Source organism: Lepidothrix coronata, unplaced genomic scaffold (assembly GCF_001604755.1).
Source record: "Lepidothrix coronata isolate B3197 unplaced genomic scaffold, Lepidothrix_coronata-1.0 Scaffold41, whole genome shotgun sequence".
Classification (NCBI taxonomy): Eukaryota; Metazoa; Chordata; class Aves; order Passeriformes; family Pipridae; genus Lepidothrix; species Lepidothrix coronata.
Window position 1 is genome coordinate 2,859,068 of NW_016690221.1, and position 16,892 is coordinate 2,875,959.

Sequence of the window (16,892 nt, forward strand, 5' to 3'; positions counted from 1 at the left end):
CAGATCTGTGCTTTCTTTCACAAGTGGTTCTGTAGGTGTGGTAATGAGCTGTGGCTTCTGCTGGGAAATTTGGGTTGTGGATTAAGTTGTAGACGGTGTTAAGTTTCCATCTCAATGTCCAGCTCATTTTTCTGTAAAGGTTGCTATGGGTATCAGAATGTGGTGCCAAAATACCTTAAGCCACTATTCCAATTATTCTTATTTCAGGATGTAAATGCCTTGATTCCACCCCCACACTAAAAATCCCACTGGCAGAAGCTGGATGAGGGGAATAAACAATCGTTTTTCATGTGCACATACTCAGTTCATTTCACTCTGCTGTCAAAATCGATTGCATTTTTCTGTTCAGACATCAAATGTACCAAACCAAAGGAAAAACCTGTGAAAAATGCTGCTTTCACGGGGACAAGCTCCTTGTGGTTGGATGAGCTGAGGCACTGCAGGAGCTGAGGAGCAAAGTGGGCTGTAGTTGATAGGTTGGAGGAAGAGAGAATACAGCATTCACCTCATATTAGAGTAGACTTTGGGTTACTCTGATGTTTGTGGTCCTAAAAGAGCTGATTTTCAGGAGTTGCAGTCTAACATAATGCTTAACCTGGAAGCTGGGGAATGAGCTGAGGCAGGACCAGTCATGCAAGGTAAAAGCATCTTCCTGGCACCTATCAACTCTTGTGTTCTGGTGAGGAGGCCAATGCTCATGGTCTTTTTCAGACAGGCATTAGCCAGGAGACCAAATTTATCATGTTTGACTCATTCTAAACACTTGCACCTGGTGGCTATTGATTCCTAATTTTGGAAAGCCTTAATATACATTGCACATGGCCCTTTTGAATGGAAATGCTGTTTAATGGCATTTAACAGTGAAAGAATCACAACTGGAAAACAAAATGTTTTACAGAAATTTCAGAAATTGCTTTTTTTTTTTTTTGGCCATGAAAAAGCTTCTTCTATTTTGCTTGAAGGATTTAATCATTCTTTTAGTTCTTAAGCAGTAATTGTCATCCAACTAACCAAGAGTTGGAAGTGCAAACTTGTCTTCAAACCTAGCAGGGGATGTTGGTTTATGTTATGATGTGTGCACATCTTTTCACTGAAAATTTGCATGTGTTTGGGGCTGGCCCTACATGTTGGGCAGAATGTGGGAGTCTTCTCAGGAAAACAAGAGTCCAGGCAGATTTCTGTCCATGAACTCAAGTGAAAGTCAGCTGGAGGGAAGATACAACACAGATAATATTGTCAAATACATTATCTAGAAAGAAGTTTGCATGGGGGAAAAAAAGATACAAAAAAAGCTGGATTTTTCAAAGCCATGGAAAGGAATGGTAATAGTAGAACTGAAATGAAATGTTAGAGAGTACAAGCTATAAGCTGCCAAAAAGAGTCCATCAAAACAAAATTTACACTTGAATTTAAAACCAGGCAGATCTTTCTGGAAGAGGGAGAATGCTGAAGTACAGTAATCAAGCACAGAGCTGGGGTTTACCTAAGCATAGGAAAGGGTAGAGTCTGTCAGAGCATTTTCTAATTCTGTTTCTATTTTCTGGGAGTAGAGCAGATGACAAATCTGTTAGTTCAGAGTGTTGACACAATACACTTTTATCACTTTTTGTCAACAGAACATAATTGTGTTCAGATTACTCCATCACAGGGGAATAGCCATAAGATCATGCTGTCCATAAAAATAAATGTCATGTTCCATTTCTGGGAAAACAAGAGGGAAATAGGAAAAGCAGTGCAAGAAGAGAAAAACCTTGAACAAACTCTGTTCTTTGGACAGAGTTTCAGTTACACAGACACTGTGATAGAGCAGTTGTTCATCCAAACCTGACACCCTCAGGGCTCTGTGTTAGATGCCAAGCTCCCGTGCTTCTAATTTGTTTCCCTCCCTGCCACCCCATCCCACCAAACCCAAACACTTCAGTGCTCTCTTCCAGAAGTCTTCTGTAACTGATGCCAACTGTGGATCATGGGCAGCGGGTCATCACCAGGGATTACAGAATTCCACTGAGGAGGGAGAGCAGTGCTCTGCAGGGCTTGGAGGTAGTCAGAGGAGTGGAGCAGCGAGGCTGAGATGACAGGGAAGTCTCCAGTTTGAGTCACCAGCCTGACTGCCTTTGTTATTGGGCTTCATGGGTCATGTTCCCAAGAATCTGAAGTACAACCCCTTTGGGGACATGGCAGTTGTGGGCTATCAGCTTCTCTCTCCCAGGCTGGATGCTCTCTGACTCTGAGAGGGGAGGCATTAAATTGCATCTTGCTCAGTTCCCCCACAAGATCATTCCACCTCAGGCACTCATTTCCTAGACAAAATGCAAACTCAGCTGCAGGAACATGTCACATTTTTCAAGATTAAGTAAAGCAAGAACTAGAATTTTTAATAAAGTTGTTGGAGATATTCAGTTGGCTTCATTCTAACAGAAATAAAATTCTGCCCATCCATCATCTTTCCTTGTGACACTCTGGAGACAGCTGTAAATGGAAATCTGGGGGCTGAAGGAGTTTCAGGCAGGTACCAATGTTTGTGCACAGCAGACAAAGGGGATTAGTCAGTGTGGGGAGGAACCAGCGTCACTTTGGTCTCCCTCATGGTCCAGCACAGGTGCAGTCCCTCCCGATTTCCTGTAGTAATTACAGTATGAATCACAGCAATGAATTCAGGTTTTAAAATAGAACCATATTCTTAAGGGGAAGAAACAAACAGAAAAACAAAGCTCGTTGTCAAAATCCGAATTCCATCTCCCTTATCCCAAATTTTATATTCTCGTAAAGTCGTGTCACGTCTCACACCTTCCCATTAGTTTTTGACGTGCTGCTTTACCAACTGAGAGACCCAGAGGGGATGGGGGATGTGGGAGTCTTAAAAAAGAAATAATTAATCTCCACTGAGAGTAACATGCTGCCACATATCACTCAGCATTGCAGCAATAGCCTGATGGAGTCAGGAGAGGTGACTGAGAAGGAAACAGGAACTAGCTTTTGGTGTTTGATGATGAAAACTGAGATATTTAAAATCTCCAGTGCCCATTTACTGTGCAGTCTGCTCAGACACATTCAGTGTGATTACAGCACCCAGACAGAAGAGTGTCATCTTCAGTGCTCTTGGTGCCACTTTTATGGCAATTTAGAAAATGATCACATAGAGATGGAAACACTGATTAGTTAACACAGAGAGCCTTCATGTATTCTACTCGTGCAAGGCTTTGAACTTCTGGAAGCTGTCGTACTGAGGAAATGTCTCTCCTGTAGGTAGCTATGATTATATTGCTGTCATTATTTACTGACACTGTGTGTAAGCTTTGTGCATGAGACAGGGTGTCACCAGTCTAGAGGGGCAGCTACATCTTAGATGCAGAGAAAATGCTCATTAAAGCAAGAGGCTGTTGGGAGAAAGCATCAGCCATCATCCTCTTATTGCTGTCACCTTTGGAAAAGAGGGGCTGATACCACACCTAAGCCTGAAACCCTACAAGATTGCAGTTTTGGTTTGAGCTTTCACTTTGTAGCCTAAAAAAACCCACCTTTTAGGCTGAGATGGAGGGTGAGAACTAACCCTGGTAGCTTCCCACAGATTAATTGTGAGCAGGTACACAAACAGACTGTCCTTTCTATATTACCCAGCCCAACTCTCCTCCCTGACCCTGCCCATATCTCTTTTCCAGTAGCATCAGGTGGTGGTGAAGCCTGGTCTTCTGTCCCAGTTTTCAGCTCACCCTGGTACACTGAAGCTGTTTAGAAAGGGAATTATTTTTTTTACTTGCACAACTGGAACAAGGTGGGAGGAGTACAAAACCCATCCAAAAGCTCCAAAACCGGAATAATGAGCAAATGTTAGAGACATGGAACAGGATGCATTGCTCTAAATGGTTTGCAGGAGGCACACAGCCACAGAAGAGAACACAGGAGGCTGCAACTCACTGCTTCTAGTACATTCTCTAACTGATTACGTCCCTTGTCCAGTCCTAATATCTGAGCACACTCCCATTCAGTGAGACACCCAACCTTGGAGTTTCTCTCTGTGATTTGCAGCCAGATTAATTTTTTATTTGTTTCCTCATAATTTCCATTGGCTGCAAAGCAAATGGTCTGATTTCTCCTTGGTTTGGGTCCTGAGATTTTTATAGGAAAGAATGAGAAAATGGCCATGTGCATAGCTAGATACCCCGAAGCCTGCCACCAGTGGTGAGGATTCAGTGAGCAAGTAGCTGGGAATTAAACTGATGTACCAAAGAGAGAAGGGGATAGATAAAGTGTCATCTGGTCACAGCTGTTCAGCTGCTCAGATGAAATGCAGAGGGTTTCTCAGGTGGAGCAGGCAGGAGGGAGACACCAAAACAAGTTTTCATCTTTGCTTCTGAAGTGTGTAAACGAGATCACAGTGGAGTAGCAGCAACAGATGTTCACTCCAACCACTATGTCAACATCCAAAAAATCAGTATGACAGGGAGGCATCACCCCCTGAAGTATCATATTTGACGAAGTGGCCCTGGAGCAGGTGGGGAGCTTCAGATAATTGTTTTTGCTCCATGACGGGTGAGCAGTGCTCAGCTCTCAGGAGATGCATTCAGGACTGGCTGCCATCTGATCCTGATGAATTGTGGCTGAGTCTTAGATGTAGCTCTCAAACGGACACGGGACTGCACTGTTGTTAGGCAGATTGTGGTAGTTCAACTGAGAGACCACAGAAAGCATGTGAAGTTTTGAGAGTACAGTGGCATAACTGGTATATATGGAAGAAAAAAAAGTAACATTCCCCATCTCTGACTTTGCTACTTAAAAGGGGGAAAATTTCCTTTTAATTCATGAAACAAACATCCCTGACTTGCCATTAAGTTGAGCTTACTGGAAATTTTTAAAGAAAATTCTAACTCGAAGTTGCTGAGCCCAATGGCTTATTTTTGCATAGTCACTGGTGCCAAGTGCCAAAATACAGCACTTATAAAAAAAATTAGAGGCTTTGAAAATAACACATCAGCCTCTCTCCAATTTCACAGTCACTGTTGTCCTTCTCACCTAATTTCTCTCTTTATTAAAATAGACTGATTAGTGGTGCCTACTTGGTATGAAGCACAGCTTCTCTTTGAAGCCACCAGTACAAAAAAAAAGGTAAATGGGGAGAGAGAAGGAACTTATAAATGATTCTGCTGGACACCTTGGCTAGTAATACAAATGTCAACACAGCCTCAATTCAGTGAGACACTTACGTGTGTGCTTGCATTTAAGCATGTGTTTAAGCCTGTTCTGATTCAGCCTCCTTCCAGGGACACACCTCACTTGTGGGACATATATGACTTAAGAATATGTGTTTCAGTGCTTTGGTACCAGACCAATAAATGCCCTTCACAAGCAGCTGACTAAATGCAGTTGTTTCTCAGGTAAACGATGTTCACAGCTGCACAGTTTGGTTGCTGTGCTATCAGCCCTGCTGTGCTATCAGCCCTGCTGATCTTCAGGTGCAGCATTGATTGAAGGACACTGGGGGACAGAAGGAGTCTCTGATAATGTGTCTCTGCATCTGTGTACCCAGACTTCTCTTTGTGAGCCCTGGCAAACTTGCTTTGATATCTAAGAAGAAGATCATCAAATCTGCCAGTTTGTGAGTTACGGATGGGAATGGAGTGTTCTGCCATGATGGGCTCCAGTGCTGGCCAAGAATGCTGCGGTGAGGGAGAGAGAAACATGAGCTAAACTTGTCAAACAAAGGCGTGAACATCTTCAGATGAGCTCCGGCATTTCATAACCACCTTTCCAAAGAAGATGTCAAGGTTCACCTTGGGTTTTCCAGGTGTTTATGACTTTGGTGCTTTGATACTTGGAAGAGAACATAAGACCTGCCTTTGATGCAGCAAAGTGAACTGATGTTCTGGTTCCATTCCTGCGAATTCAAGGGGAAACTTGGAAAATTATGGAGCTGACTGGAATCCTACAGTTTTGTGAATGACATTTCTTTCTTTGTAGAAGTCATCTCAAGCTGTGCTTTTCACATCTTTTTTCCTGTACAGTGACAGGACAGGACAGTGAGAGGAGCAGACTCAGCACTGAGGGTGCAGAGGGCCTTGCTGGGCAGCTGTCAGTGGTCCCACTGCTTGTTAAACACAACAGTGCAGTGTGTGGATGCCCAGTAAATGAGTGCAGTTCATCACAGCCTTTAGAAAGCTAATTGGCTACTAAGCTATTGAAGGGTCAAATACATTAGTGTCTAGCCCCACTCAGCTCTTTGAACAGTAAGTGTTTAGGAGCAAGTCTGATTAGCAGAGTTCTTCACTGTCTTCCACTCCTGATGTACACTTATGAGTGACCTTTTGCTGTGGTGTGGGTGTGAAATGGATAAAGACACAATGCCTAGAAATAGCTTGCAGACAGAGTTAAAGGCTGTGCTCAATACAAAGTGCATGATGCTTTTAAAGTAAGTAATTAGGGCTGGCTTTGTGGGTCTGCATTTTACTTAGAGTTTGAAGCAGATGAAAAGCATCAGATTTGATTTTCAGCCCTTCTTTCAGACATAGAGAAACTTCAATACAGGAATACAGATGCATCTATATTCAGGCTTGTTCAGCCTGTAAATGGCTGAAAATCCATTAGGATTTTTTTTACAGGATTTATTTTTTACAGATCAATCCTGAAGTTTCGTAAATGTCCCCTAAATTAACAGGGCAGACCCCAATAGCAACACTAGGTGAAATGATTTTCTTGTGTGTTTTCTGAAGAGATGGCAGAACATCAGAATTGGTTCCAGAAATGCTGGTTATTGTTTTGATTTTGAAAACAATTTCTTGTGGCCTGGCTGCAAATGCATGAGCTGCTGTCTTGAACATTCCCCAGAACTCAGATTTATTATTTAAATACAAGCTAAGAGCGGGAAACTCTTAAAATTCCCCAATTCTCCCTCTAAAAATAAAGATCCATTAGTTCAACTGTGATAAATAATTCTTAATTGTTCCCTCAGGTGAAATTGGACTTCTATCTCCTTGAGTTTCCTTCTTGGCTTTCTCTGACTGTGGGTGCAGCATTTTTGTCTTGTTCTTCCAGTGACATTCAAGTGTTAAAGCCGTGTTTTGTGAAGCCATATGAAGGGCAATGCTGGTTCTGATGTAATTCACATAGTAGCCTGGAATGACCCCCATCCACTCATGGTGACTCCTGTTTGTTTTGGCCAGTGCCTAGAGCTCCATTTTCCCCCCTCTATCTGGAAGATATCTTGCATATGCTCCCTGTTTATGATCATACTCGCCTCTGATGTTTCCTTTTTAGCATTGTTATCCATCTTCTGGATTAGACACAAACCCAAGGTCCTGAATGTTCTTAGTCACTGAAGATCTGATGGCACTTTTCACAGAAGGAGATGACTAACCTCCATGTCATGGCCACAAGCCAACTTGGCTAATTATGCTCTGCCTACCAGAAATTCCTCCTGCCCTTTCAATGACCATGTTGTTTTTCACTTTCTGTCCCAAACAGCTATTGAATACAGGCTATTTTTCACTCCATGCTACAGTTCAGCAGTGAATGGCCCTTCAAGCTGGTAGCACCTCTTTCTGCTTGTAAAATGCTTTGGGTCTTGGGGGAATGATGAGGTGCTACAGTTTGATTTTCGGAAGCAGTCCCCAGTCTTTTCACACCTTGCTCTGGAAGGCTTCTGTCCCTGTTTTCTCCTTACTAGCTATTATTATTTCTAGCTATTCTTATCTTGATAACATTTTATGGAATGATTCCAGCATTTTTTCTGTTTCCCGTCTTTCTTTTCTTGATGCCTTTAGACAGAAGTGCTGGGGAAGGTGCTCAGATGCTGTGAAACAGCCCGTGGTCCAAGACCTCAGAGTTGTGTGCATTTCCAGCTGCTGAGAAACCCAGCCAAGGACTTTTTCCATATATGGGAGAAGTTCTAATTTAAATGAGTACTATTAACTCTGGTTGTCTTCTGGTTGGTTTTTAGTTTAAAATTAACTGAACATATGACTGAATTTTTCTCAGGGTGGGTTCCAAAAGAATCCAGGGGGTAGGAGACTGTGGTGAGACTTGGCAGGTAGGAGGGCTGTGCCTGTGAAGCCTCCTCACTCCAGCTACAGTGCTCTCACCCTATTGCCAATTGCCATCTCGGAGATATTTCACTTAATCAAAAAAGTTGTGGTGCAAAACAAAAGATACCAGGTCATGCCAAGAAATATGTGGGAAGGGTAGAGAGAATGTGTGAAGCACCAAGAATTATGTGCCCAGGGATAATCAGATTTATACCATTTTTCTATTCTTTTCTATTCTATTTGATCATGGTTTGCCAAAATCAACACCAGTCATTTTAATACAGGTGCCTTTGTTCCCAGAAATGGTCTGAGTGAAACCTGGGATTCTGAATTCTTTCCCACGTCATGCTGAACCTTGGGAAGCTTTCCATGCAGTGGGTAATCCTTTTATTATTTATTTTTTCTTGTCCTGTTTACTGTTATTAACTTTCCCTACCCAGCTTTGACACTGCTGTTGTAGTACTTTGCTCTCCCACACCATGGTGTGACAGTGGGGCACTGCCTGTTACAGATGGAGCTTTTAAATGTGAATTTGGTTGCTAATGTGTCTTGGAAGGTCCAATCCAAATAATATCTGAGATGTTAGTATTGCAAATGCTGTATGGAGAAGCTGTTGGCCTTAGTAGAGTCAAAATTTGGGATCAAGGCTGAAACAGAAAAAGGCCTTGGAAGTCTACAAGCTGCCTTCCACACAAGCCTTTCAGGCACATTCAAGTGTAGAATATAAGAAAAAGTGCCTCAGTTTCACTGTTGCTTTAAAACTTGAATCTCAGTCCAAGATCACAAATAGGTCCTCTCAGGTTTATAGAATTATAAAGGGACCCTGGCCACTGTTTTGAGTAAACCTGGACTAATCGAAATCTTAGTATTAAAAAAATATGTGAAATCCGTGGTTCTGCAGAGTTCCAGTATGAAAGCTGATGAAACTTGTTGAAAGGGAAAGGTAGTTGGTGTTTAATCACATACCTGAGGCACAAGCAATGGGGGTCCCTCTTAAAGAGGTTTTTTGGGACAAGTCATGTCACATCTTTCTGTATCAGGTTTATCATCAGTAATGACAGGATGAGAAGATTTATCTGCCCTACCTGCCTGCCTTATTTGCAAAATGTCTTGAAAATCCCTGGAGACGGTGTAATAAGTGTTAAAATTGCTTCATTGAAAGCCATTTAAAATTTCTGTCTTTGGACTGGTAGTAAATCTTACCTTTTATACAGTGAAAAGGCAGCAGCTGACCTATTAGTTTGCATCCTATATATAGTGATCCATCAACACCAGGATCAATTTCCTGAAGGTCACCAGGTCCTTTAAATCCTTCCGTCCTCTTTGAATTCAGACAGTGGGGATTTGGCTTCTTTCTTCCTCACCTGCATTTTCCCTTCTTTCTCTTCTGATAAACATAGGCATTGCAGCTTTAAGATTTTAAGACCTTTCCCAGATGGAAAAGGTCATTTGTCTTTCACTACTCAACACTTCCTTCATGAGTTCATTTAAGCATTGCCAGGCATCAGAAGAACAGAACTCAGCTGTAGGGTTATCTGTGTGTTATTCCCCTTTTGTGTAGGTGGCAAAACTGATCTAGAACAAAACTGTTTGGTTCCCATAGCAATTTACAACATGTAGCAACCATAATACTGTACCCTTCCCACTCCTTATCTACACCTGTTATTTCTTCCTTTGCCACCCAGCTAAGAGCTGTAACACTGGCACTGTTTTGAATGGCATCAAGCAGGCTGTTTCCTAAGTTTCATGCAATTTCCCCCTGGTTTTGGTAAGGACAGGATGCGTTTTTAATCTAAGCAGCAAAAAGCAAACATTTTATTAGCCACTTCCAATTGGATTCTCAATGAAAAGTTAATTAAAGGAGTGGAAAGAAGAGATGTTACAGTGCATCTACTAATCTTGGTACATTATTTATATGAAATCAGTCATCAAAATTAGTCATGTGCACTATCTTGCTGTGTGTGGTCTGGTTTGAAATGGTGTGTTTGTTTCCATTCAGCTCCACTGGATACAGTTAGGATACACATTTGCTGCGTTATGCAGTTGGTCATATTTTGAAAGTTTATTATGCTCTCTATCTCTCTATATCTGCAGGCTCAGAGTCAAGGGACCACTAAAAGCTTTCAGCTAAACTTTGCAGTGTGCCTCAGATGAGACAAGTGACAAAAGTCATCCTTTCCTGTAAGTTAACAGGCACAGCTGCCAAAACCTCTGTGGGCGTGGTGCGGCTGCTGGCACGTCCCCTCCCAGACTTCTGCCATGTTTCAGTGTGCTGGGTGCTGGTGGTGCATCTGGCTGCTGGGGCAAGTGGAGCAGTGGCCCACAGAGCCCTGGGACAACAGGGCCCTGCTGTCCTCCCTGCAGTGGCAGCAGAGCATCACCCTTTGCCCCCTGGCACTCACCAGTCTTCAAAGTGCTCCCACTCCCTCTGGCTCTGCTGTTAGACACCAGTGAGGTCTTACCCACTGCGGGTACCACACTGCTGGCTTTTTTTCCCTCACTTTTCTCTTTAGGGTGTGCACCAAGAGGAATCAGGGCTAACAAAGTAATTTCAAGTTCTTCCTTCGTTCTGGGTGGTCAACGGACTGCTCCCTCCCTCCCTGCCTTGTCTCATCCTCTGCTGCAGGGAAAGCAGATAGAGTTACGAGTTTCAGGCAAGGAGAATAGTTTAATGATCCCTCCTTAAGGTCACTGTCAATGCTGTTGCATAAATTGACCTACTAGGGGCTTCTGTAAGAGCAGTGCTGTTAACTGGACACGGGGGAGTGTCGCGTTACAAAGCAGTGCATGGAAGTTGCCCACTTAAATCACTGAAGCATTTTAATTGACATTCAGTAACTCTCTCCTTTTCTGACAGCTGCCTTTAATAGAGAGAGCACAGCTAATGCCAGTCATGGGGTCGTTCTGTGCTCCCTGGTACAGCTCCTGGCTTGAGCTGCAGGGACAGAGCAGTCCCTGAGAAATGTGCCTGAAAATTTCACTTATTCACTGCAAAGGGGAAGATATAAAAACACAGGCACTTGCTCGACACAACACATGGCTGTGAGCAAGTGCAGCTTCGATGGGAAGAGCCAGGTTATGAAATAAGTGTCTGTGGTGGCTCTGGACTGTCCAGCTCAGCAGAGAGTTGCAGCTCTCTGTGAGTTTTTCTCAGAAGATATGGGAGAGTTTGCCTGCTTGTTTTGGGGAGCAGGGAAAGCAATGCAGGGAGGAATGTATTCCAGCTGATTCGTTTTCCCTTCAGTCCTTCCTCATTGATGTCCTTCAAATCTATTATATTTTTAAACTGGTGAAAGGCTTGTCCAACTTCATATCAGCATCTCCTTGTTTGAAGACAATATGCTTTTGCAGACTTTATAATGCGGCAATAATTTCATCAACTCCAGATTTACTCTGCAACAGCAAATAGGCAAATACCCTTTCACCATCACACTGCTTGTGGGCAACTTAAGATTTGATACAAGGACCTGATACAGAATTCATCTTGCAGTCTCAGACCAGATATAAAATCTGATATAAAATATATAAAGATATAAAATGCCCAGATCCTACAGACTGGAGATTTGTGCTCTTGAGCATCTTCTCTTACGTACATAGCTGAAATGCACTGTGCTCACAAGGGAGAGCAAAGTGGCTTAAGAAATCTCACTCTAGTGAGCTCTACACAGCCACTCCTGCTTCTGTCGGGTAGGGCCTCACTCTGGAAAAAGTCTAATTTTTTCCCAGCATTTACCTCTCTGAGCTGTTCCTCCCAGTGGATGAAAACTGTGATCCTTTCTGCTCTGGTTCTGACAAATGGGGCAGCTGGGGTAAAGCTCTCAGATACAGTGTGAATGAATGGGAGGATGCCAGATATGAAAAATCTGCTTGAAATTTCAGTGCAGCTTCTAGCAAAGCTAGGAAGCAAGCCACAGTCTAGATTATTTTTTGTATTTTATAGCCTTTTCTCATTATTTTTCTGTAATGACTGTATCATGACTGTAATGACTGTACAATGACTGTATCAATATCTTCAGTTTCTCACAGAGGCAAGATTCATTCTCTGTTCCAGAAAGAACTACAGCAGTAAGCATAAAATGGATATCTCTTGATCAAGGATACATCTCCTCTGACTTTCCTCATAAGATATTAATAAGGGAGAGGCATTATCAGTTTCCATTTAACAGGTGTGTGGAAGAGGGGGAAATCTCATAATCATTTAATATCTTCTGCAGGAACATCCTTCATCAGCTTTTGCTAATTATGAAGCTGAAGCCATTTTCTATTTTGTTTTCCATTTAAAGCTGAAGACGAACTTGAGGAGACAGCAACAGCAATTTATTTGCTAGGTTTTGCTTTCTTCATGCAAGGGAATGCCAAGGTAACCTCACAGGGTTTCATTTAAAACCAAGAGTTCAGAGGAAAAAATGCCATGGCTTTAGCCCACTGTCTCTGTTAGTTTATTAAAATATTAGTCTTGTAGGTGTGTTAGATTGATTTGCCTTGCAAGGTGTTTAAAAATAGCTGTGAGAATAATGGGTTTCATCAAAAATCATTAACTGGGACATTACTTTCATTTTTTAACCACAGAACAAAGTGTCACAGCCAGATTAAACAAGCCAGAAAGCATTTGGAGTGCACACAAACAGCCAGCAATTTTTAAATATACCTTAACTGCGGAAAATCCTGAAAGATATCAGCCAACTTCCACTGCAGATTGGTCAGAATCCCCAAGAAAGGTCAGATTGTTCGAAGTGGCTGGTATTTGTACCAGCTGACACAAAAAGGTTCAGTTATTTATAGTGGTTTGCCTGCATCCCCACAATGCTAAGGGACTGAATGAGATTGCAGAGATGAAAAGGACGTTTCAGTCTAACAACTGAAAATAGCTGTAGCTCAGCAAACTCCCAAATTATGGCATTACCAAGCCGGAGAGCTGCCCAGCTCAAGTACAGGCCTTAATCCCTATCGGGTAACAGGATCCCATAGAAACCTTTTTTTTTTGAAGGGTGCCTTTTATTTGGATAAAATTTAGTTCCCTGTGTAGTGCCATCAAACTTTAGGGCTTCCCTTCCAAGTTTCCCTTATGAGCTGTGTCGTCTTTATCTGGTTGTGTCAGCCAGCCACTGTGATGGAGTTGTTTTTTTTAGCTATAGGACTTGGACAGCGAAAGAAGAAACTGGGGTCATGTGAGGAGAGTGTTAGGACTGGGAAGAAATGTGGATCCGAGTTCATCAGGGTGAATGCTCACCCCTTTTGCTGAATATTTGGTAGGCGAGTGACCCCCCAGAGATCAAGAGGGAGTAAAGGAAGACATTTCTGATGAAAAGCAAAACACTGATAACACTTATGGGAAAAGATAAGGGCAGTGATCATGGCCAATAAGAGTGAAAGCTCCTGTAAACTGGCCCAAAATTCCAGGAGATCTCTCTTGAAGAAACCACCCACAACTTCCAGTTTTATTGGGCTAATCAGGTCTACGGGAAAAAGGTGCTTTCTTCTCGCTGGCAGGTCCCAAATCAGCAGGGAATTAAAGACTTTGGAGGTTGGCCCAAACAGCCAAATGGAAGGAAAAGACCCTTTCAGTCCGTTCGGCCTCATGGGAAAGCTCCCATTTTGCACCATAAGCAGCAGGCACAGAACAGCTGAGCTGTTGTTTCTTTAAATCAGCACTGGGTTTGATGTGGGATGCCCTTCGGAGCATGGCTGATCAGGCCAAGTATGAACAGGGTGTTATCTCCAAACAGCTCATGAACCTTCCTAACCAGATAGCCTGCAAACAGCCCCAATGACTGGCCTTAATCCTAAAGCCTTCCCTCACGCAGATAAACCCCCTACAGAGAGAGGGACAGAGGAAATTACTGATATTCTCTCATCTATTTATATTTAGACAAAAGATTAAACAACTTGGAACTGTAATGATATGTCCATGGCTTGGCTCCTGCAAACGTGTAAGCACTTGCAATACTTCTCTGCACAGGCTTAACTGGAAGTGGACTGGAGATTGTGGACATCTTCCAACAAAGTGTACTTATTCAATGAAGGAAAGCTATGTTTGGACAGGAAACCAATTGTTTTTTCAGGAGGAAGTTACTGAGAACCACCGTTTCGATTAAAACAAAAGATTGTGTTTTCACTCAAAAAATCCTGTTGAATTTGTGTTTTTCTAAAACTCTAAACAATTCCGTAGATATGAAGCATTGTAAAGACTGCAGGCATGTTGAAACAAGTCTATGCAAATAGGATGTTCTGATGCTATCAGGGCAAAATCACTCAGGATTTCCATTTCATGGGAAATTTCAACCTTTCTTGTTCTTTTTCCGGTTAAGTATGAAAAAAAAATAAAATCAGAAGACTGCAATATCCCTGGCTTCAAAGGGAAATTTCCAGCTTTGCTAAACATCCCTCAAGTCTTGACTGGCACTGGGCCGGTGCCAAGGGAAGCACCTGAGAAATTTTATGGAATTGCCATGTTATTTCATGATCCTTTGTCCCACCTTCTTTCCCTCAGTAGACATTTCTTTGCAAAGAACACCCATTCTGTCAGATGATAGAAAAACACATGAGAAGCAGCACCTCTTCTCCTGCTGTGTCCTTCCCTGTGACACAACCATGACATGACCTTGGACTGGTCACTGGAAATGCTTTGCTTTTCACCCTCATGTTCTTTTTGTCGAGCGAGGCACGCAGAGCAGCACCTTCTGGTTTGACTGTGTGTACGTGGTTTTGAGGGATAGGTCCAAGAAGCAGTTTCTGACTATTGCTGACTGCTCTAAAGAGACTTTTTAAAGGGTTTTGGTGTTAGAGAAGATATTAGCAATTGTTTTTCAGGTAGTGTTTCATGCCATCTTACCAGAGACTCACACAAATTGGACTGCCTTCCTTTTATTTGTGTTAGTAAGGCTGTTGTTATGGTCTCAGTGCCTCACTTTTCCCTCACCTTCCCCCTTGAGTCCAAACCCTAGACCAATATCCTGCGCTTGGAATACTCACATGAAAATCAAGAGAGACAACTCCCACACCATGGGACACCTTCTCTGCCAAAGCTGCCTCAGCAGGACAACAGTTTTCTTTGGGGTGGTCTACAAGGATGGCATGAACCTCTGCAGGAATGCAGTGTCATCACAGAATGGGTAGGAGTGGAAGGGACCACTGGGGGTCACCTAGTCCAGCTCCCTGCTCAAGCAAGAATCCCTAGACCACAGTACTCAGGACTGTGTCCAGACAGCTTTTGGATACCTCGGGAAAAGGAGACTCCATGGCCTCTCTGGGCACGCTGTTCCAGTGCTCGGTCACCTGCACAGTAAAGAAGTTGAGAGTCTCTTTTCCTAATGCCTGGAGTTTTAAAATATAGATACAAAAATCACTGATCCAGCAATTCAGAAATCCAGTCTTATGATTGCAGTTTGCCCCTGGCCTCACCAAACACGAGGCCACAAGCAGACCTTTCTTCCCCAAGAAGAGATGAGGGAAGAGGCTGGTGACAGATGTTAATTAGGGTGTAAAAATCACCTCTGGAAAGAGCTCAGACATGTTGGGGAGCCTCCCAGGATAAATTTCTTTCCTTGGAACTTACTTGTGAGTCCTACAATTAGTGTGGAACCTGGCTACGCAGTGCACAGGAGGTGGCATTAAGGAGGGCCTGTTTTCTCAGATTTGTTATTTTCCTCCTTGCTTTCTGCAGTATATATTTATGTTAATTGTAGCAATACATCTGTCCTCAGAGTTTATCAGATTTGAGGAGATAAGATATTGCCATCAAAGCCTATTTTGAGCTATGAGCTCCTCAGTAAATCAATGTTACATGAATTAAGATTGCCTTGAGATTGTCTAGAACATTTCATCTGCCCATATCTGGAAAGAGTTTCTAATCAAAATCCTGTAAAAGATGGCTTTAGGAATTTTCTCTTGCAGCTTACAAACTCTGTGGTCTCAAACAAGCTTTAATTACCAGGGCTTTAATGGCAGCAATTTTATGATGTTTCAGAAGTGAAATGGTTTATACTCTGGTGATAAGGACTTCATAGGAGCCAGTAAAAAATAAAGTAGAATTCCACAGCAGGAGATGGATTTTTTTAATGGATTTTTGCAGATAATTCTTAGCCTTTTCCATCAAAAGGAAAGATATAGAATGTGTTAATGGGTACTTACATCTTCTTTATTTTCAGTAGTTTCACCTGTTGCTCCTACCTTTGCATTTTTATACAAAAATTCAATCCCATTTCTGTCCATTTGAATACAAAAAATGCCAAGCATACTTCCACCTACCACAAAATCTGCCTTTCTTAGAGACCACCTTAGAGAATCTTTTCCCTGACTGCAGAGGACAGCTGTCACCACAGCACAAGCCCTGCCACAAGCTCCATGTGGTGCAGAGTGATTGGCATTCTGCACTCACAATGGCCACAATGGAGGGTAAATATGGAAGGGTGGTCTTGCATGTCAGAGCTGAAGTAAACTTGTGGTGGTGTTGGGGTAGGTGAAGACTGCCAGTACGTACAGGAATAACTTCAGTTATCCAGTGCTGCTGAGCTCTGGACCTCTAGAAGAATAAATATTTACTATTCTAAATGAAATGTGTATTCCATATGAGTGTTGCAGTCTACCTTGGATAGCTTAGGGAAGACTAAAAGTTGTCAAGGGGTTCTTGAACTAAAAGCTTTCCTCTATGTAGAGAGTTGCTATTTTAAAGTTCTACCACCTGCAGGAATCTTCCTCTCCGTATCAATCTCATCTGAAAAGCTCAGGTCTGTCTAACTGGTGACACTGCCCTTCCTGCAGGCACTGGGGGCCAGAGCAGACCTATTAACTGATGACTCTGGAGCCCTAAATCCTGTCCTTGCCTTTGCCACCAGTCTGTGGGGTGAAAATGGGCAAATTGTTTGTCCTTGGTGGTAG

At 42.7% G+C, this 16,892-nt stretch overlaps 1 long non-coding RNA gene across 1 annotated transcript; it reads right to left on the reverse strand.

Annotated features, from left to right (window-relative positions):
• Nucleotides 1-930: 930 nt before the first annotated feature.
• Nucleotides 931-12,889, reverse strand: LOC108496526. Its single transcript, XR_001874501.1, has 2 exons — nucleotides 12,664-12,889; nucleotides 931-2,300 (listed from the first exon to the last, which is right to left on the reverse strand). It is a non-coding gene; the product is annotated as an uncharacterized LOC108496526 (long non-coding RNA).
• Nucleotides 12,890-16,892: the final 4,003 nt, after the last annotated feature.